The 26,924-nt window shown below is 36.1% G+C and overlaps 1 long non-coding RNA gene across 3 annotated transcripts in view; it reads left to right on the plus strand.

Annotated features, from left to right (window-relative positions):
• The window catches only part of LOC107311761, a 74,509-nt gene extending 60,105 nt beyond the window's left edge, over nucleotides 1-14,404 (plus strand). The window contains exons 6-8 of one of the 3 annotated variants that reach the window (XR_004306892.1): nucleotides 10,065-10,162; nucleotides 11,389-11,468; nucleotides 14,222-14,404. This is a non-coding gene — a long non-coding RNA (uncharacterized LOC107311761). The remainder of the gene's footprint in view (nucleotides 1-10,064; nucleotides 10,163-11,388; nucleotides 11,469-14,221) is intronic. The other 2 variants (XR_001554231.2, XR_004306897.1) reach the window with 2 other exon arrangements.
• Nucleotides 14,405-26,924: the final 12,520 nt, after the last annotated feature.

Raw genomic sequence — 26,924 nt, forward strand, 5'->3', positions numbered from 1 at the left:
TATGATTTCTAAATTTAATTCATGGGAACAGATGGGATGTCGGCCGGGATTCTTCTCCATCACTTTCAGTATTTATGTGAATATTTTACTCTACTGGAGACTTGTGTGTGTGTGTGTGTGTGTGTGAGAGAGAGAGAGAGAGAAAGAAAAAGAAGTGTGAAAGAGGAAGGAGGAACTCGTTGTGTGCACTGACAACGTGTCAGCCAAGAACAGCTCACTGGTCTGATTTTCACTGACATATTTGTAAATTATAGCCACCTACTTTCCCAGAATGAGGATAAACAAACTATTTTGCAGATTTAATAAAGCTAGATAGTAAGTGCAATAAAACCAAATAACAGAAAGGTCAAACAAATCTCAGTAACAGAGAGATCTTTTGCAGCAGTACATATTTTTCTTTCTGCAACCATAACAAAAATGCATCTACTTTTTATAAAAGAGGAGGATTGGATTTCTGTTTCTAAATGTTGCTCACAGGCTTTTAATTACATTGAGCTTTGTTGCAAAATACAATCATAAAAAGGTTTTCCCAATTTTATTGAGAGCAGGTATTCAGATTGAGCACTTAATCGCTTTTAATAGTTCAGTTGGTTGGCAAACTGTGAATATATTTGAGAGTAATAGAAAATAACATTTAAAGCATATACATTGGCTTAGATGTTCTTAATTAAGATCATCAGCTGTACCGCATATGCCTATTCTTCAGTCAGTTTATTCTTACTTTTGCTCTAGAGCTTAAATATTCAGAGGTCAACTCCCATGTGAAACTCAGTAATTCCATCAAAAGCTTTTCCCACAATGTTTTGTCAAAACGCGAAGCAAGGATTAGAAATACTGTGCCTAACTATTTGTACCAAAATAACAGTTAGAGTTGTAACGCTCTAATTTTCATATTTGTTCAGTTCTTGCAGAAATGTTGTCCATGATGTCTGTAAAGGTCCTAATTCAGTACAGGTAGCTATAGCTATTAAAAATGTTTAATCTTTTGTCCTGAACTGGTTATAACATGTAACTCTTGTGTTACATGTATTTTGCAACAGGAGAGTTCTTTTGGATCTACTATTCCAGAATTATAGATAACATAGTTAATAGAATTCAGCCTACTTACTTAGTTTGGAGAAAACAATAATTCCTTTTTCCAAAGATTCAACAAGTCTAGTAGGCTAACATGTAGAACAAACTGTATGTTCAACAATTATCTAAGCTCCTAAACTTTATATCTGAGCTTTTTAGTCATGTCTTCTTGTACTTCACTTGTGTAGGCTTTTCTGGTGGAACATACTCCTACAATACTCCTTGCCACAGATATCTGCATTGTCCAGCTGGCAATTAAATCTGGCTAGAGAGAATAGCAGTACTGCACGTCACTTTGGGACCACCTTAATAAAAGAATTTCTTCGTTCCCATTACTGCTGCAAAATGAAAGTGATTCTGTATAATTGTCTCTTCAGTCCAGACATCTGACCTAGTAAAGAGCTTTTGTCCCAAATAAATCATATTTAACAGAATTATTGAGTCAGAAAATATCATACTAGACCATTTCATGATGTGTAGTCCTTGGCCTTCAATAGGGCTTGAATTCTTTGTGCAAGTTGTAGAGAAAAGAATAAATGAGAAAAAGAAGCATCATGTTCTAAGCATAGAAGAGGCAGGGACAGAAATCCATGCTAGTTTTAAGAATCTGTGGAAGGGCAGATACAGCTGTGTGTCTCAGCATGATTCTCATGACAAAATGGAAGCATAGCGTGGTATGAACTACCATGAAACAAATGAACTCTATCCCAGTCAAAACCATAATAAAACCATCCTCAAGTTCTTATGAAATATACCTATGAAACATACCTAATACAAACTGCAGACTTGAATCAAAGGGACAAGAGAAGAAAAGGGCATTCTAACTCCTCCTTGCTCAGCACTACCTTCAAAGAGTTTTCATCCCCACATCATGTAGTGACATTAAAGCTGTGTTTGATTAGGGGGAAGCCCATTGAAGAATAGAAACGGTTTCCATCTCCACTTCGTAAACGTACCAATTTTTACTAATTGCCTTGCTCCCTATGCAACAGTTTATATCAAATTCCATTTTACTCTTCTAGAGTAGAAAGATCAATTGGTGGCTCAAGCAGAAAATCTCTCTTCATCTTTTTCTTAAATGCTTGTGGTCTTTTCCCACATACAGTCTAAATTATTGTCGTTCTTGTAATACAGGGTTGACCTGGAAACAAGGCTGAAGTGCTGTATTGTATTGGATACTGCTTTTTGAACACACTGGGTGGCCACACATATTCATTTGATCTGTTTTGATATTTCTGAAGGATTAAAGATTTCTGCTGTTGCCAACTCAGTGCCATGTTTCTCATCTTCAGAGCAATTCACATGTCAATACTGGGTCTATTGGCTACCTCTGACTTGTCAAGGTGATTCTCAAAACAAGTAGGATGCTGTCTCCGCATTGGAGAGTCTCTTTAAAGGCTGCAAGTCAAAGGCATCTTATTTTTGCCTTAATAAGTAATATTTGACATATTCATAGATTAGCTAATGTAATATGTTGTATTTTCTAGATCTGATTTTCTTTGGTTCTGAAATTTTGAGTTTAGAGAAACAGCTTGCCGTTCTCTCACAGGACAGCAAAATTCAGATACTTACGTGAATTTTCTTCTAAAATCAGGCTTAAGGTCAAATGCAGAACTTCTTGTTGCTAAACTAAGTGATTATATTTATTCACCAGAAAGCCTATGCAACTGAAATCACTTAAATGCTTCCTATTATAGAAATTAATTGCACAATATTATGCAATTAACACTAAAAAAATAAATAGGAGAAGCATTTATAAATCTTTATTTTTCTTTATATTCCTGTTCTGCCTCCAAGTGTCCATTACTGTCTAGGGTCTGTGTTTTAGAAAATTCCTTCTTCAGTAATCTGTCAGAGTTGAAGTCCTTCAGTCTCATCCAGATGCCTTCAGTTCTCTTCCAGGCTCCTTTTCTCCTATAATCTAGTTGCTCTTTTCACTTTCAGCCTGATTTATCTTTTCATACCATGATTATATCTTACCTTATCCTGAACTTCCTACCTCTCTCTGTGCCTTTCTCCTTATTGATTTTCTTTTCTTTGACAGATTAAAACAAAGTGTTAATCTAATAGGCCACTGTAGACATCTAGAAGTACTGTGCTCAGTGATGAATAATGTTTCCTAAAAGTCTCATGTCAGCATGGATTTCAAAAAGACTTGCAATCTACTGCTTAATAAACTAGTTCTGTAAACTTTTCCAAATGCTTTTCTCTGCTACACAGCCATCTCTTTTTCACCCAAATTCAACTTCAACATAATTCTTTTCATCTATTAATTTAGTTCATATCTAAATTACAGGCCATCACAATAGTATGTATGAAAGAAAAAAGAAAGCATGATAATCATGTGTCTGAGGACTTCCATCAAATAAAGACTGATTACCAAAATTTTATTTCTGTTGTCACTAATCTTGGCCAAATCTACTTATAAATTTTCTCAGTTCTTTAATCCAGACTACATTATTCCTGTTTCACTTCTGCACATAAAGTACAATACAATGCACTTCTAATCTAAAAGGGTTTTCAATTTCATAAAACTGCAAGAAGTAGTAAGAGCAAATAGAATAGGCAGTATTATGCTCTCTAACAGATTACAGCTACTCTGCCTTTTGTGGGGTTGCCTATGTCTGTATGAGGAACACTTAGAAAAGAAGAAAAACTATGTAAAGGTATTTCTTGTTGAATTTTATTAACACCCCTGTGAATCCTATTAAGTGAAAGTTTTTGTCTTCCTTTAGTCCTTACATAATTCTACTATTTTTACACCATCTCAATTCTTTGCTACCATGTTTCTTCCATCCACTTAGAGCACTGATTGTTGGATCAGTGCAACTGCAGCCATCTTATAGCAAAGGTTTTTGATGTATGCTTGTGTGAGTGTGCATGTGTGTGAGTATTCATATCAGCATATGAAATGCGTGTTCTTGTGGCTGTTTCAGACAGAATTGTGCTGAAATGAATAAAGCCTTACATAACTTGTTAAATACTGTTAAAATACTTATTAATGAACTATTTGAGGTGTTGAGAACTAAAATAAGCAGTGTGCGTGTTTGCACGCATTTGGATTCTTTCCAAAGTGAGTATACCTGTGCTGATTGACATCTGCATGCTGAATACGAATCAATCTGTGTGTGATATTTTAATGTTGTGATCAACTAAGGCATCCAATTTGTTTGTCTACTAAAAAGTATATAATTTTTGGATAGTGTCTTTTCCAAGCATTCAAACTCAAATTGAAACTACATGACTAGATAAAAAGGTTCTTAAGTGCATGTAAACTAGTGTGAAGGGATCGTAAAAGTGTGCTTCCGTCTGTATTTTGCATATGCATATTTCATACACATAAGCTTTGCCCATCAAAATGTCTGTACATAGGAAATTCATAAAAACTCTCATAACTTTAATTTGTTTTTCGCCAATTCCACTTTGGAAGACCAAAGTTTGGGAGCATCATCCATCAGAAAAAGGACATAATAGGTGTGCTTTTGCAAATCCTTCTAAAAGTTCTTTTTCTCTCTTAGATGTGTTTTTAAACTATGCTTATTAGTATTAAGAGTAGTATCAGGTCATCTTTAAATCAATTATTATTTTAACATTAATTTTCTCACTTCTCACGCTTCGAAAGAAGATTCCTAATGGAACAAAATATTTATTTTCAGGTGTTTGAGATCTGAGGTGTGGGGAAAAAAAGTTGACATTTTAGTCACCTGGCTTTTCTTTAAGTTAAATTTTATAGTTATTGTAAAATGTTTTTGCTGTGGTTATACTTCATGTTTTAGAACTATATAATGCTTCAGTGTGTTGCAAAATTTTAGGCACAATCTCAATTCTTTTCCCGTTTCCTCATTATAATACAAACTTCAATTACTTACTTGTACAAATTACTTCTTTGTAAGCTCACCTCCACTTCTTAAAAAAGAAAGTGTGAGTGGATGAGAGATAGATGATAGGAGTTTTGGGGGCAAATCATTTCTCTTTCATTTCCAACTTCTGCTTCATCTGGATTGTCTGCAAGACACCTGAGAGAACAAGCTGAAGAACTTGCTAGCTTCTAGTAAGCACTACCATGTGATAGTCTCATCTAGGGGACTCCAGACTCTCCTGCAATGAAAATGCTAAGAAATAATATTCCATTTATCTAAATAGAATGTTATGGAAGAGTGATATGAAGCTATTTAAATAGCTAAAGTACCATTTTAAGCATTGTCTTTGCCTGTTTTTACCAAGAGTAGGAAAAAAAAACCCAACCCATAATGTGGTAAGACTGTCAGGGACAGCTGAAAAACAGTCAAAATGCCAGAGGCTTAGTGAAAGACTTTTCAGGGCAATAGGCATATCTACTCTTCATTGTACAGAACCAAGTACAGTAACTCCTTGGTAATAACCACTGGTTCTAGGCCTTACTTGTAATATAAATTCTATATATTTACCAACATACATGTCTTTATAGCCATGTGTAAAAACAAATGGAATTTTGTTTTCCCTTGATGAACAAAGGAATCCAGAAAAAAAGCGCATGTTGGTTTTGTCTATTCCCCCTCCCCCCCCACCTCCCTTTACTTTGCTTTACATTGCTTGATTAGATTTCAGATAGTTTGAGGAACTTGGCTGTATCTCCTTTATAATTCTGTAAAGCAGCCAAGCAGTTTACTTGCCCATATGTTTTTCATTCTAAAATAAATTCTAATAACTATATCTATCTATCTATATATGTATGTATATAAATTGGGATGCAATTTTATTAAATAATTGGTTGTGGTGTGTATAACTTGGATGATATTCAACAACATACTGAAGATTCTTTCTGGCCATTGATTTAAATATTGCTTAAATAGTTGGAAGGCTTAATGATTAAAGCGTAATTCCCCAATCATTAAGGACTGTGTCTCAGGAAATGGTTTTTAAATGATTACTGGTTGGAAAGATATATTCACTTTTCATCTTATAAAGACAGAAAAGTTTACATGTTAACAGCTGTTGATGATATTCAGGTTTTCTCTCCACGTGATCAACTAACATATTCTTGTTGAAATACTGAGTGGAAAAAAAAATCTGCTATAAATTCTTGTACATATATTTATTTTAGAGGTCTTTTCATTAGTTCTTTAATTAAGTTATATCTTTTTCTTTCTTTTCATTAAATGTGCATAAACAGTTATATTTCTGTTGCAGTACATATTTTATTTGCATTTCATTGTTCTCAAGCCTAATTTGCTTGAAGTTAACTTTAATGGTATTAAAGCTAGGAGCAGAATCAATGTTCACAATAGAGAATTTGGCAAGATGAATTTTTGCGCATTACAAATCCACCTTTCTTTTACTATTATGTCTTTAAGGGGGACAAATTTCATTTAAGAATTAGATGTTATTTAAGACAGAAGCATTGCATCTAAGTGAACTTAAGTCTTTCAGTAAGAATGTTGTAATTGTTCTAAATAGAAAAAAAAGAGATTGGTTCAAATTCTATACATCACAAAGTAGCTTCTAAAATGGAGTGTTACTAGTAGATGTTTAACTGATACACTATGAAGGGCGCAAAGAATGAACTTAGCTTCCCATTATGATGTTACTAAGATGTTAGAAAATTTTCTGTGTTGTCTTTGAAAACCTTTGTATGTCAAGTTAGATAAATAAATAAAGAAATGAAGTTAATCCATCCAAAAAGGAGAGGACCAGTTGGAATACCAATAAGTGATAGAGCCGGTAGCTATCAGCTAACTCTGCTTGTTGGAGTTAATCTTAGTAATGATTCTATTCTCATATCAATCTCTCAAGCCTTTCCTTCTCTCTGTAGAATAGCTACCCAGTTCTTTTGTGTGCACTAAATAAGTTAAAAACATGGCCTGCTGCAGGTTGAAATGACAATAGAGCTCATTTAAAACTGGGATTTTGTCTAGAATGTGCTCCTACATGATCTTTTTTTGTCTTTTTTTTTTTTTTCTTATTCTTTTAATGGGCCACAGCTTGGGCATCTTTGGTGATAAAAATAAAATTCAGGAGTGCCTGGGCAATCTTAAGACTGTGTATAATAGAAAAAAGAATCCAGCCCTCCCCCAGGTACTGTGAAGTTTCTGGCTGTGGGTCAGAGCTGAAGAATGGCATTTCACTTTTCTATTAGATGTATGAGGAGAATAGATTTTGCACCAGAAGTGAAGGAGAATGCTGAAGCATTCAAATTAGTTTATGGAAAATGGACAGCACATACTCATCTTGTAGCCTCATAGGGGTATGCATTCCAACATCAAATAAAATTTATTCTTTGGAATTCAATTTTTTGATTAGCTGCAGTTAAAACTGCATGTTGCATGGGTTCCAGTAACCCAGTGTTCACAAGAAAAAGTAGCTACAATTCATAGAATCATAGAATCGTAAAGGTTGGAGAGACCACTAAGAACATCTAGCTTCACCATCCGCCCATGACCATACCCATTCTAGATGAAGTCACTCAGAGCAAAATCTACTTATTTCTTCAAAACTTCCAGGGACGGTGACTCCACCACCTCCAGGGGCAGCCTGTGCCAGTTCATCACCACTTTTTCTGAGAATAAAATTTCCCTAGTATCATTGTTCAGTTACGGGACTGAAACACATTTTTTTTAAAAAATTACTTTAAAAAATATCACAATCTTGTGCTTGCACAGAGAAAGGAAAACAGAAAGAAACTCTACTAGATCATAGCTGTGATGTAATTTTGTTACACCAACTGGAATTCTGGTTGGACTGTAACCCTGTAGTTTGAAAAATGGAAAGGAGTGTAATTTCTACAACCAAACAACATATGTTTGAATGGCAGTAATACTGTTTAAAAGTAAATTCTGATCAGATATAACACAAAGACCCTCAAATTTCTGACAAATCTATTTAAGTAGTAAACTAACCTTACTGTTAAAATAGCAAGAGTTAGCAATAATTGGAATTTTGCATAATTCTACCACCAGCATGACAAATAAAAGTTATGAATAGGAGGAAAGCAGTCTTATGTAAAGGGGCAGAACATTGCTACCAGCATATGGGGGTTAGATAGAATCAGTCTGGTTTACTCTGGGTAGAGGTTCAAGACCTGGTTGTCTTATCAAAGTCCCAGTTTCTCCCAGATGTTAATCTGGCTCAAATAGAGCAAGAAGGAAATCATAAGCACAATGAAAATCTTAAAGGCACTGTCCCAGTTTTTTTAAATGGTCTTTGAATACTGGCTGATTTGAGAGAAGGAACAATGTATAAGATCATACAACATCACCTGCTGTTATTCAGAAGATGAGAACAATAAAAAAACTAAAGCACTTAGAGTTTTGCAACAGTTAAATGAGGTGTCTTATTACTGTGTTGTAAGAGGCACCAAAATATGTTAGAGGAATATTCATTGGAAAACTGAGTCTCTAGCATTATTTTCATCTCAAGCATCTCCTATTTTCATGATCCATAAGATTTGTGTTACTTTATTTTTTATATTTGGAAGGCTGAAAGACTCATAGGGTTCTTTAATTTATTTTTGGATTAGGATAACAAAACTTAATTTCTCAATCAGTCTTTTTGCTGGGAAAAAAATAAAAATAAAAAAAATAGAGAAGTCTTGATAGCCCAGAAACTGGATGATTTCTATGTATTTACACATTTCTAATCTTAAAATATTAAATTACCATTCTGCTTCAGTATCATCCTGAGCCCCCCTCCCCCAAAGCTAACACTTCCCAATTCTTTTAGAGATATAATGTTCTGGAGGAGTGAATGTATATATGCAACTATTCTGCTGAGATTTCTTGTTACTTCAAATGTATGGTGCTTAAAAGGAGGGAATACAACCGTAGGGAAATGACTTTCTTATCCAAGTGGAAACAGTTTTAGTCATCTTTCACGCAGGTTCTATAAACATAATGCAGTGGAGGAAATTACAGAGCTATACTTTAATGGCCATTAAAATTGTCTCTGCATTGCATTCAGTGCCAAAATACAATGAATACCAATGTTTGTGTTATGAATGGAAGACAAATGTCTTCTGAGTGAAAGGAAATCTAATGTTAATTAAACTTTTCTAGGGGCTGGGATGGATAATTCTGCTTTTGTGTTGTTAAATCTCCTTTGATTTTAATTGCATGACAAAAAAATTGACTGTTAATGTAATGTTAGCAAATGTTCAGATTGATTGCAAGCCTCTGTGTATGCTAAGTAAAATAATTAAATGCTTTTAATTGAGGTGGTTTGTTTTGTTGATTTTTTTTTTTTTTTTTTTTTTTCCTTTTTTTTTTTTTTTTTTTTTTTTTTTTTGTTTTGTTTCTCCACAGGACAGCCACACTGCTAACAAAGCTTGTACTGTCAGGATGTTGAAGGTCATTCTATAATCTGTTCAGAGAGAGCTACTTCCCTTTAAATGAAAAGAAAAATCAACTGAGATGACCTAAAATTGTTTAGAAAATCCTATTACACTTACTGAATTCCAGTTATATATTTCAGATTCACATAAAATTCAATGAACTCTCATATCAAATATGAAAAATTGTAGCAAGTTTTCAATGATATGCGCAATATTTCTCCCCTTTTGTGCCTGACTTGGACAAACAAGGCACTTCTCTCAGTGATAGCAATGGACAAACTGAAATTATTAACGTTAAAATGTACCTAATACTGTGATGTGTTTTAGAACTGGAAACAAAGGTAGGACATGTCTTACACATCTGTCTTGCTTCTCTGTGCATCTGTCTGTCTCTTCACAGCAAGTCAATAAAAATGATTAGAGCTGGCATCTCACAAACGTACACCCTTAAACCATGAAGAAATAATACTGTGAAGGAAATTTTTTTTCTGACCTTTTCAAATTACATCCAACTGTCTAGGGAATTTCTCAGTGACTGGAGGTAATAAGGTTCAATCCGTTTTGCTGGTTGGCTTCAAATTTAGCTCCTCAGAAGCCCTAACTTATCTATTCTTTTTATCTTGGCCTTGGCATCTATTCAGTACAGTAATCCATGCATCTAATCTATTTTTTTCTCCCCTCTCAGGTTTAGCTGGTGGATCACATTTTGAAATCTGCAGCCATGAAAAGCCCTCCATTTATTGCACCCTTCAAAACGAAATATTAGCATGGGAGGCTAAGCTGGTATGTTGCCTTTCAGAGGCTCTTGTTGAATTTAATTAGCTTTTAGATTTCATCTCCATCTCACATCTCAGCTTTCACTATATTGTGTGTGGTTTAGGCTTCAGTGATTTTCATTATTTAAAACTTTTCCAACTTAGCTGTGCCACTTTTGCACTGTAGAGTATTGAGAGAGAAAAGTTTAAAGTTCATTGTCTTAAATTGATTTCTGTTTAGTTTTTATGAAATGAGCTCGAAAACAATAGAGACATAGTCTCCCAGTAAGTTAGTGAATCAGCCAAGTGAGAAAGTCAAACAGGCGTTCGTGCATGTCTGATTCCTCATTGTACTCCATGAAGCAGAACTGGAAAGTGTAAAGAATATCTTTTGCAAAAAATGTATTAGAGTACTTTGATATAGCCTTGTGAAGAAGGACCTGGGGGTCCTGGTGGGTGAAAAAACTGAACATGATCCAGCAGTGTGCTCTTGCAGCCCAGAAGGTCAATGGTATCCTGGGCTGCATCAGAAGAGGGGTGGTCAGCAGGTACAAAGAGGTGATTGTCCCTCTCTGCTCTGCTCTCATGAGGCCCCATCTGGAGTACTTTGTCCAGGTCTAGTGTCCCCAATACAGAAAAGATATAGAGCTGTTGGAGAATGTCCAGAGGAGAGCCATAAAGATGATCAGAGGGCTGCAGCACCTCCCCTGTAAAGACAGGCTGAGGGAGCTGGGCTTGGCTTGTTCAGCCTGGAGAAGGCTGCAAGGTGACCTCATTGCAGTATTTAAAAGGAAGGGGAAATAGGGAAAATATTTAAAAAGGAGGGGAACCAACTTTTTACAAGGATAGACAGTGATAGGACAAGGGAGAATAGTTTTATGCTCAAGGAGGGAAGGTTTAGATAGGATGTCAGGGGGAAGTTCTTTTCAGAGAGTGGTGAGGTGCTGTCTAGAGAGGCTGTGGATGCTCTGCCCCTGGAGTTGTTCAACAGGTTGGATGGGGCCCTGGGCCACCTGGTAGTAACAGATCTGGAAGTAGGTGGCCCTGCCTGTGGCAAGGGGGTTGAAGCTTGATGAACCTTGGGGTCCTTTCCAACCCAAGCCATTCTGTTTCTATGATGTCAGATACTTTTGTTTCTAGGAAAAAGAAAACAACACTTTCTTTAAAACTCGGTGTAAAAATGGTATAACAGGGGGCATATATAGTAACTTAGAGCTTTTGATGAATGAAATTTTATTTTTATGATTTATGCAGGGTGTTATGGAGTAATGACTTCAAGTTCTGCTTCAGAAGTAACTCCATGGCACTATGAGGAGAGGTGTGAATGAGAAATGGTAAGATCTTGGTTGTGAAATGTGCAAAGTCTTACTTACTACCCATAAGTTTGGACCTAGAGTCTCCTTTCATTTCAGGCAAAGTAAAATCATTAAAATTTGCCTTTACTGCTGTAACTTCCCCAGAGTATTGTCTCTGTTTAGCTATACTTGATGAACTATTAAATGGCCTATAGATTATTGAGAGTGTATGAATATCAAAAAAGCACCCATGAACACTTTCTTTAAATTGTGTGAGAAATATTTTGGGAGAGATATGCAACTCACTTTACATAGACTCAAAGCAAAACAGTACTTATAAGCAGTTTTGCTAAAGATATGTGGTGATTTTTTCCTTTTTCCTGTAACCATATTTTGATTATTTTGATTCTGCTTTCTGGCATAAAGCTGGGTAAAATACATAACAGTGAGTTTGCTGTCTCTGTCTGTAAAGAGGCCCTTAACAGTGTTATAATGTTTGTTGACTCTCTTAATCATTTTTCATCATAACTATCACTTCTAAGAAAAGCTGTCTGTCAGTATTCAGCATAAGATGAGCTGTAGATGCCACAAACGTCATTGCCCTTGACTGTTCCAGCTGAAACAAAATCAGTTCATTTTTAATCAAAGTAAATCTTTCACTAAAGATAGGATATTCACTAATCTGAAGGTGAGTAGGCTGGTAACTTGCCTAGAAATCAGCCACTAAGTGACTGAGAATAGCTTTCATTCAGAAATTAATTTAAGGGAAACAGGGAAACAGTCTTTCACATTGCTAAACCTCCTCTCCAATGCTCTTTGCTGTTCTTACTGTCATGTCAGGAAAAGAAGTGTTGCTAAATGGACAGACCCAGACATATTTTTAAGCAAGCAGGAGTAAACAGTTCAAAAACCTTTTGTTCCTCTTGAAGTGTCCTAGACAGTGTTTTGGAGGTAATCTGGAAGTATGTATATTGAATGCACAAAATTGTACAACTTTGCAGAAAATGTGGCCTTGTTTTAAACAGTAAAGTAACTGGTGAGATCTCTCTCCTTTAAAATGGTGTACAAAGAGTGTAAACTAAGTTAATCTTTGTCTAGCTGTTCATTTACTTTCACATCGTCGAAGCTCTACTGAAATGTATAGTCACCAAACAGTAAAATAGGTTTGCTCTTCATTATACACAAATTAGGCTTCTCCTGGAATTCCAGCATTTGGCATCCAGATACTGGAGACCAGCAACTCAAAAGCATTTATAGTTTTTTAAGACTACCAGAGGACTGAGAAATGTCTCATGTCGCAAGCTTTAGCACTGCAAAGTCATATCAGGGTTTTTGACTTTGTGCATATATCTTCCCACAGTAGCTGCTTTGAAGAATGTCTAACAAATACCACTTCTCCTAGTATTTCAAGCAAAAATATCTAAATAAGGATGGGATTATTCTCAATGAAAGTATGATATATGATAGTGGCTGTGTGAACTAAACATAGTCTTGTTTCCAAGACTGTTACTTATTTGTAATTCTGATTGCTAAACCAAAACTTTTCAGTCCATTCTTCAGATATTTCTACTATTCTAATGTATTTCAGATCATCTGTACTGAAATGAATTTGAACTAATAAGCAGAAAAGATTTTTCTTTCTTCTTCATCTTCTTTCTTTCTTTATTTTTTAAATGCAGTTAATCACAGTGTATTTTGCATAAAGGCAATTATGTGGAAATACCTAAATGTTTGCATCTCATTTGTTGGAGTGTTTTTGTACCAGCAATTATAAACTATTGACAACAGCTGAGCAAAATGTGTTGTGCTCTTTGAATGTCGTTGAAACTTTTTCTTTGTCAAATCTGAGTGTTCTGAATCAATGACGATCTTAAAAACCTCAAAGCTGTATTCTACTTTGTGGTATTACTGGGGAATATCAAACTCTTCTCTGTAAACGAAACTATTTTTCAAATCAAACACAGTAGTTTTAAGTTGAAAAGAATAATAAGACGAATCCCAATTTTTGTCTGTTTTAGTGTCTTTGTGGCTTTGCCTTCTATTCTATTCTTCCTGATTTTTTTATAAGTTGAAAGTCCAGCAATAGGAAAACAAAATGGGCACCAGGGACAGGTATATGAAAAACTGTGTTTCAGATTTGCCTTTTTTCCTCAGTTCTCATAGAATGTCAAGTACGGTTATATATCAATATAAAAAATCTTTATGAAAAGAGAATTCTAGAGGTCCAGTCAAAATAACTCCCATCCACACATCTGTCGTGTTAAAATGTGAGGCTGCATTGTGCACATCAAAGGGACTGTGTGAATGTTATTGATACACCATTCTTCATTGCTCTATATTATTTATATTTTCATCATTAGTCTAGAAAGTCATAATAATTAGCTCTCTAATTTCCCAGAAAGAATGTGTTAATTTATTGGGCTGGCTGAAGCAAAAAGTAGCTGATCAATCTGGCATTGTAGGTTAATAGTATAGAACAAAACATACTCATAATTAGTTGAGAAAAGGACTTGTTCATTCCAGTTTATAATAAAAAGTCCATTGCCAAAGTGACTTAGAAAATAATGCATTCAGACTGAGTAGAATTACCGCCTAGCAGATTCTATTTATCTGTAGCTTAAAAAGCAGCTGCGTTTTTGTAAAAAGCAATGAATGTGGCAGTCCTACTTAAAGGTAGAAGAAAAAGAACACCCCTTGTTTTGTAATAAGGGGATTTTCAATTTAAAAGAGAGAGCAAGCCTGTTGTGTGAAGTATGGTTATTACATTCGCTGTATTCTATCTCACCCACCAGGAGGCTAATAACGAAGGAGTCAGTGAAGGAGACCAATGCCACGAGGGTTATCTCGCAGCCCCAGATGCTGGATAAGTTGGAAGAGACAGAATCGCTTTCAGATGACATTCAGAAAGGCCTTGAATGATTATTTGGAGAAGAAAGGACTATTCTTTCCAAGGTAAGCAGTCCATTTCATCTGTCTGTTGGTGGTGTCGGTGTAAAAAAATGTTTGTATAAATACCTATAAAATTCTTTTTTTTTTAATCTTTTTTTTTTTATATACATTTTTCAGTTTTTGGTTTTTTTTGTTTGTTTTTTTGGGTTTTTTTTTTTCTCAGTGCAGCAATGATCTTCCAAGAATCCTTTCTGAGACAAAGGATCCACTCCACATCCAGCCACACCTAAAGAAATGCTCTGAAGGAATTGCCAAGCTCACTTTTAATCATGAGAAAGAAATTACCCACATGGAGTCAGCAGAAAATGAAAAAGTAGAGCTCGTGCTGTGAATAATTCCAGCAAGTGCCAAGGGGCTAGTTGAGCAATGGCTTCATGAGGTGAATATCTTTAGCTCTTACTTAGGGTTTAGTTACTGTATAATCATTTTCTCTTTTAGGAGCAATGAATATCATAAGCATATTTCCTACCTAAACAGCTCTTTGAATATTTGTCAAGATGTTGACAGATTTCAGCCTTATTGTTGTTATTTATTGCAGCTAATATAGCAACTGCAAGTGTGCAAAAATTAATTTTAATAAAAAGCTCTCTGAGCCAGGCTGTCAGCAGAAGTGGTTCTGTGTCTGAAACCATGTTTGTGAATATATGTCTAAGTCTACATGTATGTGTTTTTGTGCTTTCATTGTGTAATGTCTGTAGTTCAGGAGAAAACATTTTAAAATCAGTCAGATAAATTTATATTTCAAATGCATCCCATCCTGTACAGATGTGTTCCATTATATTGGAGGGATTCTATTTACAGCGTATTTTAACAAAAGGGAAGACTAATTATGTTACTGATAGCATTTTAACCTTTCCCCATGGAGCTTCTCACCAAAATTCATTGTCTTCAGCATGAAATTAGTTTGGTGACTTCTTGTTGTTATTACTGTTGTTTATTTCTTTCAAACTTCCTTTGTCAAATGTCGGGAATGTACCCTTTTGTTATTCTTCATTTCTGGGCCAAAGGCCCATATCCTTTCCCTCACTCCTCCCTTTATTCTGGGGCAGGACCAGCCCTGGGTAGGCATGGGGTGACAGCTAGTGAGATGGGGCAGTTGAAGGAGCACCATTTCCATCCCCAGCTGATTCACTGGACTCCCTGGGTGCCAAGGAACAGTGAAGCCTGGTGCAGGCAGTGGGTTGGAGGAGTTTTTTTCCATTATATGTTGCTTTTCTGCTGTCTGGTTGAACAAATTTGAGCCCCTTGAGCCATCTTGTAAGGCCTTGTTTCCCACTGCACTGAGTTCTGTGGCAGCAATGTGCCAGGGTGTGGCTGAGCCACTTACAGTGACTTCAGGTTATTTGAGATGTTCCATCAGCAGCATCCTTTGGACTAAGGGAGGAAAACATGACAAGATTTAGACAAATAAAAACCCTTGCACCCTGTTCTCTGTGTCATGCGTCTAGCTTGATGTTTGGACAAATTTGCAGCTAAAATTTACTTTCCTGGGGAAATGTTTTTTATAAAAAGCTACAGTGGGCAAATGGCAATTCTGAGGTCCCCAGGAAAAGCCTAATTCTCAGTTACACTAAGCCTTCAATATACTTTTCAGTTTTTTCTTTTCCCCGCAAATGATAGAGATTTGGGGAGGTGAGCAGCTGTGTTTATTTTAACACATTTCATTTAACCTTCACCTAAAAACAAATTGGAAGGTTTGGGAGTGCATTAATCTGGACCCAATTAGTGTCTCTTCCTTTCTCAAAAGTGCAACCTGAGATTAATGAATATAAACCAGAGTTTCATATGCAGTCTTTAAATCATTTGCATGTTTTATGCATGATAAATGAATTTATTTATGCACTTCCTTTCATTTAATGATTTCTTGCTCTTTTCTGTGCTATCAACATCATATTATGCAAGAAATAGGATTTGGTAGGCAAGAAAGAGTAGTAGTACATAAATCAAACCTGAGTTAATTTTTAGTTCTAGTGTCAACAGTGCATCACTATTCATTTGGGTATCATGCAAGGGGGGTACATGGCTGGAAAAATATAAAATATTTTTGGTGAAGGTTTCTAGCTTGACAAGACAATTCTGATGCAGCTTAGTTTGCTTGCAAGTTTGCAAGCAAAATTATTTTCAAATGGCAGTTAAATTATTGTATTGACTTTTCAATGACCCTGGAGACTTGTGTTTCAACTTGGCCAATTAGTAGTAATAAGAAGATGAACAGTAATTACATTAATAAATAACTGTTTTCAGACCAGGACCTCAGTATCATAGTCTAGCTAAGAAAATAAGGGCATATTATAATTTGTCTCATTTTGTCTTTGATCAGGAGAAATAGGGACTTTGGAACTATAGTAAATAGCTCATAGCCCAGAATGTAGCAGTCCTAGGGACTAGTGAGCCATATCAGCTAGCAGCTCTGTGGTAGTAGCTGTTTCAGTGCCATAAGTAGGGAATTTTGCTTTGTTTCTCTACTCAAGCTCAGATGTCTTAAAGATTTTTTAGTGTTTGTCTCTGCATTTTTTATAATGCATGCCAGGAAACCACCATGGCAAGGAATTTTAATAAGATGCTGGTAGTGGTGCTTTCAAAGCCTTAACCGATACCAGATTCTATTTTGTCTCGTCTTTCCTTATGTGTTGAAAGATGTATGTGGAAGTGACATTTTTCTGTGGTGTCTTGTCTTTTATCAGTGGATTAAATGGTTGTGTGTTGTGATTGTTTCCTGATTCTTGTAGATAGGAATGTGTTTAAAGGCTAAAGCTTTGTTAATTTGTGATGTAACCATTTCAGTGTGTTTCTTGTCATTGAAATGTAGTTTAAAATGTTCAGTAATATAGCATGAAATTATTGGTTAGTTTTGGAGTGGTGGTGAAATCATGTGAAGAAAATAAGTATTGCATCTGATCAAGATAAATTCACTCTAGTGTTTTATGGCTTTTTATTCCTATGTGATAGTAATAAAGTCTCATGTAGGGATGGAAGCCATGAAATACATTGTGAAAAATCATCAACTCAGATGGGGCCATCAGGATAGCATGCTGTAGTTGTAGAGTTATTGAGAATGATCGGAAGATGATTTAGTACGTCACCACGTTGACTACCATGTTATTCATTTTGTTTCTTCATCCTTTACTCATGTAGTTTGATGAGAGGAAATCAGTTTCTGATGGGCTGATCCATCTCCACATCAGTGTTTGGTGTTTATACCATTCATGCATCTTTCATTTTCTACTAAAGATAACACTGTATATGAAACACTAAGCTATGAATTTAGTGTATATAATAAACAAATGCCAAAAGGAATATCAAGGAAATCCAACAAATTTGTAAATGCTTGAAATTTAAGGACAGAACAAAGCAAGGTCTGCCCTGTTAGTTAGTGATACAGGTTCTTTATTTCCATGTTCAAGAGCAAATCTGAGAGATGATCTGGGGATTGATGAATTCTCTTTCCCCACTTACTTGTCTTTGTGAAAGTGCATGATCTTTTCTCATTCTGGAACTGAGATAAAGGCTGATAGGGCTGAGAACAGAAAACAATCCTTGACAATTTCTTTGCATTGCTGTCATTCCATATAGTGCCGTACCACTCTGCTTGGCTCTTGGGTACCAGTTTCCTTTGGGAATATTTTTGAGTAGGCTGTTTGTTCTGCTACAGCTATTTACAATTTTTATTCTGTATTCTTTTTCTGAAAAAAAATACACTAATAAAACTATTGATTTTTGTACTTTGACTCCTTCATTATTTCTCTCCCGTGTGGCTTTTATTTTTTAGTTTTTGGTCTGCTACAAAAATACTTTCTCGTTATAGAAACTCAGGGCCTCATTTGGTGAAAAGTTCAAAAAATAATTAGGAAGGAAGTATACTCGCCTTTTCTTCCCCCTGAAGTTACATTTCTAGATTAAATCAAATAGCGCTCAGAAAAGTTGAACCTTGGCAAATTCACAAAGTGTGGTAATTATTTCAATCTTCATGTCACGTGAAGTAAAACGTGTAAAACTTTGTAAAATAAGTTACTTGCAGATTTCTGTTAGAAAGCAAAGTATTTGCCTTTTATGTTTTAACAGAATTGCTTCCAAGAGTGTCCAGAATGTACTGCCAAGAGAATAAACCACTCTTGTCTTTCAACTTTGTATTTGGTTAAGATAAAAACTGTCTTCATCATTTGCCCCCAGATGTTTTCGTTGTTTACTTTGGATATGGTGATTCCTCACCAGAAACCTGGGACAAAGTTCTTTAGACAGTTTCAGATGTGCTCCATTTCATCCAGTTTAATGGTAGATTGCAGTATTATTGTCACTCCTAAACAATATACAATTCATAATTAATGCAGAGAATACAATGGAAAATGCAATCCCACTTGCAAAGTATGCTTTCAGTACTGTATTATATTTCCAAAGTACTTCCAGACTCACATGTCCTCCAAGTCGAAGTACTTTTACATGCAGAGCCAAATGGTTGAAGGTGCAATCTTGAAGGAAAGCTGAGCTCTTTTCCTACGTGTCAGCACCCATTTGGAAGGACTCTACTGACCAAACGTTAAGTCCTCAGTTTCAGCAGTGCCAGTAATCCTTCTTGATTATTTCCTTAACAGTGCCATTGGTTTCTGTGGAATTACACAAGTTCCATGGGAACGTGGTAAATAATGTATTAATTGTTAACCGTTGATGAGAATCCAGCTTATTTTCCCATAGTAGTTTTAATTCTGCAGCAGCCAGAGGAAGTTAATAAGTATTATGTATTCTACCAGAAACTATGCTGAAAATGTAATGTACATATTCTTTGAATATATCGATGCTGTTTATAATCCCTTCGATAATTTGGTGTAAATAGGTTGAACATCTTGTTTTCTTAGCATAGCATATACCTCACTTCAAATTACTACCTTCACTTTGGATAAGAATAAGGGTTAAAGAGAAAACACATAACAGGGTTTAAAAAGGCAGATTTTATTACTGGGGCCACCGTCATAACTGAACTTTTTGTGGGAAACATTTAATAATTCACTGCTGTGACCTATTTGGAGAAAAAATGTGTGTGGTTTCAAAAATCCAAAAGAGGTTTGCCCAGTAAAGGAAAAAGATTTATTTCCCTCACCTCTGTTAATTATACAGTGTTTACCTGCCCTTTTGGTCACTGAAGAGGACTTACTCTGCCTATGTTGAGGTATTAAAAATGTAAGACTTGGCTCTGTGTTGTGCTAATGTAACTACTTCCTGTCTGCTGGGAGCAAACCTTTCTTGGAGCGTGAGCAGGATCTGTTTATGTCTGCCATAGCACAGCCAGTCAGCATACCTGTAGGCTTCAACTTACCAAAAGCCTTTGTCCCATTTGATTAATGAAACTACGCTAAAATTTTAAGCATGCCTTTTTTGAAACTGCTCAGGTTTTACAAATCAGTCACAAAGTGGTAGAGTGTATAGAAAGAAAAGCCAGGAAACTTGCAATCCTCTGAAGTATCATCACGATTAATATATTCCTGTAAACTGGGTACCATAATGGCCTAATTGCACTATTTCACTTTGGTACCTTGTTTTGGTCTGTCTGCTGAAGCAGCTCCGCTGACTTCCCTTTATAATGAAGTGCCAAGGGGTTTTTACCAATAAATTATTGAGCAATAGCATATCTTAGAGTAGTCACATCTTAAACATGTTTTTGTGTTTCTGATGAGTTTTTCTTGTGTTAGTGGGGATGAGGTTTGGGGTTTCTTTTGTAATAGTTCACCCAGAAATAGCGTAGATCCTTCTTTAACCTCTTCTTTACAAATAATTTTATTATTGCTACTCTGTTCTTCCATCTAACACCAGGGTGTAGATTATCTGTTTCTGGGTTGTTTGTTTGTTTATCCTGAGCAAGGGATGTGCTTTCTTACAAACCCTGTGACATGATATCAGAAATCCCTCTTTGAATTGTGCGTTATTGTTACAAGAGCTTGACAATCAAGCCTTATGTGACATCTTGCCTTGATGACAGAGTATTTTTCTTGTCAGTGTCAATTTGAGTAAAAAGAGTGCATGTGTGTGTGTACATTTAAAATGTAGTCACTTGTCAGAAAAAACACAAGGTCTTGTCACAGAGATTAAATGTTAAAGTTACTACTTTGCTTAATGTTTTGCAAACGTCCATATTTTGTACCTTCTTTATTCATTAACAGCCTGAGTCAAGAGCAAGGCAAAATGCTTCTTACACCTGGCACTACTCTGAATAATCTTAGGTAGCGTACCAGCTTTCAGGAGAGGCTACCTCTTGGCAGCTGTGGCAAGATGGATTTTTTAAGTAATTCTAGGACAATGCAAACAGCTTGAATGTCATCTGTGAAAGCGTGTAAGCCTCTGAAAACAAGTGTAATGTATTTTCCAAAGCAAGGAAATAAGGTGAAGGGTACTTTATTTTTTTTTTCCTGTCAGAGACACTATTTTAAATCAACCTTCAAAGGTAGACTCATGGAGAATAAATAACAGCAATTAAATCTGGATGTATGAAATGCTTTGTTAACTGTTGGGAAGGCTGTGCCACTGGGGAAAGAAGAGACATTTGCAACATTTGTCTAAAAATAGAATCAGAGACATTATTTCTGGACACTGGAACTTACCTGTTCTCCTATTACTGCCTTGCTGATGGAAGCATCAGTTGACTTCATCCACAACACTGTGCTGGACTTTGGAAAAAAGAGCTTAGGATTATATGAAGAGAAGTTGAGGCGCTATTCAGTTGAGTGGTTGGGGGTAAGGGATCTATGTACATAGAGATAAGTAAATTTTTCTGACCAAATAATTCAGAATCATTTTAATTTATAGGGTTAGCTTGAATGTTGCATTGTCAATGTGGTTGATTTCTTGATTTCTCAAGATATATTGTACACAGTGTATTACTTTAGATCCTTCTCCCTTATACTCTTTTTAATTACAAACTCTCAAACTTGACCATCTGGCAAATGTTATGTGAGTTTTGATATTTCTCCCTTTATAACATGGGTGGCAATTGTTTCTGGCTTGCTACTAAAATAAAAATAGCTTTTATTTTTTTTTTTTTTTCATCCTTAGAAAATACACATATACCCAGAATCAAGCTAATTTTGATATCAACATGAACTTGCCTCTTAAGGAGTTATTACCCATTATGGATAGTACTGGGTTGAGTTCAGGCTCCATATTCCTACTTACTTGCTTGAAAAACTGAACTTTTCAAGAAGATTTTTTTTTCAGGTTTGAAATGAAAGTACTTTGGTTGGACCTAAATTTTTAGTTGTTTTGATCAACCTGGAAAAGCATTTTGAAGGAATTAGCTAGGTTACTTTTAGAACTCTAGCAAGTTGGAAAACAAGAAGAATTATTACAGAAAGCAGTAGTTTTCTCTCAAAAATATTTTGGACAAAAAGCATTTTTATTTTTCTTATTTCATTTATGGTTCCAAGTCTGTATGCTAATTCTTCCTGTCCCCACAAGGAAATGCAATGAGGAGGATGTTTCTTTGGTTCTTCAACCCTAGAAGCTCTTGTGCTCCAGAAAGACATAGGAAGGTGAATGCAAGGAGATGCCCCCGTCTGCTAAAATCTGAAGACCAGCCATAGTCAATCATTATCAACTTTGTGCTTACTCTTTGGCCAAAGTTCTTGAGTTTTTGAAGAAACTGAGTGCACCCTGAAGAGTTTTCAACTTATGGCCCATTTCAATTCATTTCTGTAGGATGCTTCTACTATCTTCATGCTAGTTTTTGTTCAGTCTTTGTCCTGGGAAATGTGAGGCAGGGAGACAGAGAGAGGTTGATAAGCAGCAGAGATAGAGAACCAAAGAAAGGATCAGTGAGTTAGTGAAAGCTGCATGACTCTGGATTCCTTCCAGCCCTCCTCTGCACAGATGCTTTTGTAAAACTCACTGTGGCTTCTGAAAGGAAGGTCGCTATTCATCCGGCCACTGAAGGAGATCATGCTAATAGGCTGCAGGATCACAAAGACACTCACCGCCTGCTGTCATGAATGCAAGTCAGGCTTTGTTTGTTACACTGAATGCTTATTTAAAAAAATAAAAAAATAAAAAAATAAATAAAAGAAAGAAAGAAGGAGAAAAAAAGGGGGGGAATAACAAAACAAAACAAAACAAAAAAAACCCCAAAAAAACCCCACACAAAAATCCACACAACCCTGTAGTGCAGATATATATTTAATGGAGTTTGTGATTCTTCCCTGTGAGCATTTCAATTACAAAAAAAAAAAAAAAATACGGAGGAAAAACAGATATTGTTCATATTGCTACTGGTAAATACAGGTGCATCTCTTCAAAATAAAACAAGATAACATTCAGGAAAAATAAAAAGAATTTTAAAAAATCATGGAAATCTGTATGCAGAACCAAACCTAAAATAGTATAATTTAAAATTAAGGCTTATTCAGCTTCAGCTGAACTTAGCCATTTTTATGTGGTAGTAGTGAATTATTTTGGCTGACAGTACAAGTATTCTCCAGTTTTCCAAACCAATACAATGCATCTAAATACTCATCAAAACTTTTTTAAAAATAACACACTGATGTTTAATTTCACATTGACAAAATGAAACTGTGGTTTCATTAGGACTGCTAAAAGCAAAAATCTGCGCTTTTAACAGCTCCATCAGATTTGTCCTTTGAGAGGGACAGCAAAACAGTCTACAACATAAAAAATATTCAGCATAGGCTGTTTTACATTTTCAGATCTTAACTGGTGATAATCTGGGATTCTTAAGAGCATTAAACTCAGTCCTGAATCAAATAATCAAATTTGAAGAGCAAACGATAGAAAGAATTGGTATTTGAAACTATAGGAGTTTGGGAACTGCTATCAGAAGTGTGTACTGAAACTTCTATGTGAATCAACAGATAGTTCTTTCCTTTTCTTACATTATCTCATGAAGACCCATTTTAAGAAATCAATTTCTTAGTGTGTTGAGATAATAGAAACTGTTTGAAGGATATAGTGTGATAAAAATTAGATTAAAGCAGTGCTTGAAGTGACAAATGCAAACATCTCCTGAGGTACTGCAAGCTGTATCCATATAAGAGCACAGCTGCAAATAATTTGAAAACTAAATTGTATTTTTACATCAACATGGTTAGACAAAAATTACTTATTAAGTAATTGCTATTGTGACATAAGCTTTATGCAGTAGCTGAATTACTTGGCACAGCTAAAACCTCAAACTACCTTGGGAATTTACCACATTCTTTAATTTTCTGATTGATTAAATGGATTATTTGACATTTTGGCAGAGCTTTGAAATCACTGCATAACAAAGACTCCTTTCATTGCTCATTATTTGCTCTCTTCAGGCTTAGTACAGATTCTTTGAAATGAAAGGTTTAAGGTGCTTCTTTCCAGGGTAATTTTTGTTCCAGTTCACATTTTTACTAGCAGTGTCACATTTCCAACTCAAATTCCCCTACTGTGTAAATGCAGTTCCTTATAATGACAGTGTAACCTATGGAGATATGTAATCTGGAAAACACTTTTCTATAGCTCACAGTGCAACTGATGCAATCAGCATGGCCAGTTTGCTATCACAGGCTCTTAACCCACACAGTCCTGGTATTTTCTAGGCCATGGAGTGCAGGGTGCTGCTCTAAATGGTGTGTGTCTTTGTTCAGTGTGTGACAGCATTTGATTTTCTGCTTCCGGAGGTGGAAGTAGGCAACACAGTGCACCCATTTTGGGGCACAGCTCAGAGGCAGCCAGGTAGTTGAGAGGTATTTATCAACTTGAGTAAATACATTACCTAACTGCTTAACAAAAGCAGTCCACGTGGTTACGAGCAGTGGTGATGACTGTTCTGCTCCATACTGCTTCTGAAACACAAATTTGGTGAAACTAGGTAGCAAGTACATACAAGGACTGCTACAAAAGTAATGTTTCCTATTTTATCATGACAGCCCACAGTGTTAGATGTGGATGCTGGTGGTACAGCAGTAGAGGTTAAACCTTCCTGCCAATATTCATTACACTGTGTTGCCATGTGATAGATGGCAGCAGAGGGGCAGTCTGATAGACTAGCATCTGACATGGAAGTGCATATGAAGCAAAGGTATGTAACTGAATTCCTGTATGAGGAATTGTACCTACTGGGATTCATCAACACTTGCTGAATGTTAATGGATACCAAACAATGGGTGTGAGCACAGTGAGGTAGTGGGTGCTGCATTTCACCAGTGGTGACAGTAAGAGTGGGTCACCTCCACCAGTACAGATTTTTACAAGCAAAGCACAAAAGCTCTTGCTTATCGCTGGTGAGAAGGCACAGTTCATTGTGGGTACTATGCCATAAAATAGTGTTTTGTAGCTGAGAATTTTCTCTATCAAATAACTTTACTGTGATCTTTATATCTCTTCTAATTCCCAAGGAAATAAGTAGTAGGCGTTACTTCTGGAGCAACATAGATGAAGTAAGACCTTCATTGTATTGTACTCACCCTTTTTAATGACAGAAATTATTGGCAGTGCTGAATGGGAGAATTCTGTATTTTTTGTAATGCTGCAAATGCAATTGGGGTGAATTGCCTTGGCATTTGCCCCCCAAGGGGACAATGTGTCCTCTCTCAAAGCCGTGAACACCAGTCTGGGGCTGCAAAAGCACTAGAACATGGCACCAATAATGCTGTCTGCATGGCAAAGTTTCTGTTCTGGAAAAAATCCTTTCAATGCTTCTACATCACTGATGGAGCACAGCCCTCCAGGAGAAAGTAAAATATTTGCAAAGGCTTCTTTGAGTTCTCTATAGGGTCTCTGAGACATGGTGGGTTCAGCTGGGACTATTCAAACTATTTGCTATTCTTAAAATACAACTTTCCATGTAAACCACCACTTACTATGTTCTGCCTTAATCTCTTGTGGTTTACAAAACAGAGATATACTTTTGAGTGGGGAAAACTGGATGTCCAAACCTTGCAAAGGTAAAGCTGTGATTCCTTCCATTTTTCCATTCCAAAAGAAGAGAGAGGGCTGGGGGGTCCTATTCAGCCTGCAAGCAGTTATGGGTGTATTTCTAAGGAATAAACTTCTACTCACATCTAAATATCCTGGTTTGTTTCTGCTTATAAGAACTGGTTCAAGAGTGATGCTCTCATCTTCCTTTCCTGAGAGCAGGAGCAACATCACAGTTAATAGCAAACTTTTTCTGAGGTTTGACTGGAAGTTGTATGGTAATAAAAAATGTCCCAAGTTTGGCAATTTTTCTAGCTGAGGTAAAGCTGATATTTCTGATAGCTCTCTGTTATGAAGTGGTTAGAGCTCTAAGGATGAAAGGAATCTGTAAGTCTATATGCAGCTATAAGTTTACTCATCTAAAGCTGTGATTCTTGAAGTCAAGACTGTGCAGTGCTTTCAGAGAATCACAGAATCATTAATTTTAGAAAATACCTCTAAGATCATCCAGTCATCATATGAAAAATTGTTGCTTTCAATTGCTGTTGACTTGTTCAGGCTAAAATTTTATATGCCTGGAATCTTCTCCATCCTGATTTTAAAACAAACAGAAAAACTCAAAAGAAAACCCCAGAACCACAATCCGTTCAGTGAAAAAAATATTTTAGTATCATGGTGGTAGTTTGGTGTAAGCATCTATGTGATTCATATGATGGAATCTGCTGTTTAGAAAACTTAGGGAACAGCAAATGCAAAATAAAAGAAGAAAGGAAAGCTACCCAGCTCTGTCTGTAGATAATGTAAAACCCCCAAAATGTGAAAAGAAGTAAGATTCCTTCTTTTAAATGTATGTAGTCCAAGTCTTCAGATACACATTAATTTTATATCCCACTCTATGCGATAAACCCACTGGCAACTCCTCTGCTCCACCCATAGAGGAACACCATCAGAGAGGAAGATTTGGGAATTCCTATTTTGGATATCCCACATCAATTATCTGGTATGAGAGAAATAAGTTCAAGATATTTACGCAGTCTTGAGCATCCTAATAACTCATCATCTGTATATGAAAACACGACCACCAGTACTGTCTATGAAGTGTGTAGAGGGCAACAGCTTGTTCATGAAGTTTAGGAATGAGGACCCAAAAGGTAAAGTGCCTAATTCCTAATGAGCACATAAATGGAACAGAGATTTGTGGAAAACAGTGTATTGTGTAACTCGTAAACGACACGGAATCCTGTGGCTTAAATATAGCCTTTCTCTCAATGCACTCTTATTGAAGTTTTAGATATGTGCTTAAATTATGGCTCAGGTAGCTGTAGAGGGAATTATTGCAACTTTCCAGCTATCCCTGAGCATTCTTTTAGTCCACTGAAAATGGGAGGAAACGGGACTTAGCACATTCAGAGAAACACATCATGGCACCTCAGTCACTTCAGTTTACATTTGTTGTGAGCTCGCAGCAGTTTGAGGCACATCCAGGTTGTGGGGCTGATCCTGGGGCCACAGCAAAGCATTGAGTGCAGATGTGACTCCTGCATATGAAGCAGGATCTAGCCATGACAGTCATTACTGGTTGATTTAAAAGGAAAGAAACCAAAACCCCCAAAGGTTTTACATCTTACCTATAATGAGACCATACAGTAGTTTTATTTAATACAG

The sequence above is a fragment of the Coturnix japonica genome, chromosome 1, assembly GCF_001577835.2.
Source record: "Coturnix japonica isolate 7356 chromosome 1, Coturnix japonica 2.1, whole genome shotgun sequence".
NCBI classification, from domain to species: Eukaryota; Metazoa; Chordata; class Aves; order Galliformes; family Phasianidae; genus Coturnix; species Coturnix japonica.